This window comes from Fukomys damarensis, unplaced genomic scaffold, assembly GCF_012274545.1.
Source record: "Fukomys damarensis isolate Sample0158 unplaced genomic scaffold, DMR_v1.0_HiC HiC_scaffold_22, whole genome shotgun sequence".
NCBI classification, from domain to species: domain Eukaryota; kingdom Metazoa; phylum Chordata; class Mammalia; order Rodentia; family Bathyergidae; genus Fukomys; species Fukomys damarensis.
The window spans coordinates 20613550-20614815 of record NW_022900934.1 but is presented as its reverse complement, the minus strand read 5'-3'; positions in this window follow the sequence as shown (position 1 = coordinate 20614815).

The window sequence follows — 1266 nt, the reverse complement described above, 5'->3', positions numbered from 1 at the left end:
GCCTGGGGATCTTTCCCTTTTCCTGTTCCTTCAGCTACTCCCTCCTACCCTCAGTCACAGCCCGGGACTGCCAGATTGAACCCTGTGGTTTACCGTTTAGGAATTCAAAACTGGAGCCCAGCTGGGGTCACACACAGGGACCCCCATGGAGCAGACGACCCGCACAGAGACAGCTACAAAGGGACTCACCCAGGCACAAACGCGGGCAACCCCACTCGATACACGTAGACACGCAGTTCCGCACACCAGCCTCGAACGCACAGACTCCAATGTGCACAAAGCCTCACGCACCAACTGCACCCAGTTACCGAATCTCTTTCTCGAATTTCACATAGATCCAGCCCACGGCAGTAACTGATGCCTTGTCTGTCTTTGTGTCTGGATCTCTGTCCTATCCATGCTTGTAACACACACATCCCACTCAACAGAAACCGTCCAGGCCCTGCAGCCCGGGCAGCACCGACCTGAGCAGCGACGGAGCTCAATGCGCAGCTCCGCTCCTAGGTCCCGCAAGCCGCTAACCCTTCTTTCCTCCGCGCCGGACACCCGCAGAGCCCCTCTCAGCGCAGGCATTCACAGACAAGCCAAGAGTCCACAGAGAGGTGTCGTCAAAGTCCTGCTTCCTTCCAGCCCACCCTCCCTAAGCGAAAAGCCAACCTTTCGCCTCCATTCAGCACACTTTTGGAGAGCGGTTGGTGGCGAGCGACCTGCCAATCGCTTCCACGGCGGCGACCCCGGACAGCAGAAACAGTCCAGGTGATCCGAGGTGATCGGGCTCGGAGCGGAGCATCCTTGAGAGCGATCCGTGTCCACCATTTCTGCCTTCAACGGGCACTTGGGCCAGGTTTAAGAGCGAGCAATGAGTGCCAGTGAGACAAACCGACGCCCAGACGGTCCGCTCCCGGCTCCGTCAAAGACGGGCAATTCCGTCCCGCTGGCTTTCTGGCCTCCCGGATCAGTCCGTAGCCCGAGGATCCCGGGTTGTGCAGCTACCGGACTCTGGAGGGTTGGTCCAGGGGCGGGAGACGGCGAGAATCAGCCCACCCCCAACCCCTCCCTCCCCTCGGCGGCGGAGCTGGAAGGGCCTGGGCCGGGCTTAGCACCTCCTCCAGAAATGCAGCACTCGGCCCCCCTGCGCTCCGCGCTTCCTGTCTCGCGCTTCCTCCAGCCTTCTTCCCAAGGGCACCCTTCTCCAGCCCCCACCTCACTTTCGAATTCTTTCGCGTCACCTTTCTCTCCTAGCCCCCTCCTCACGCCTGTAGCCTG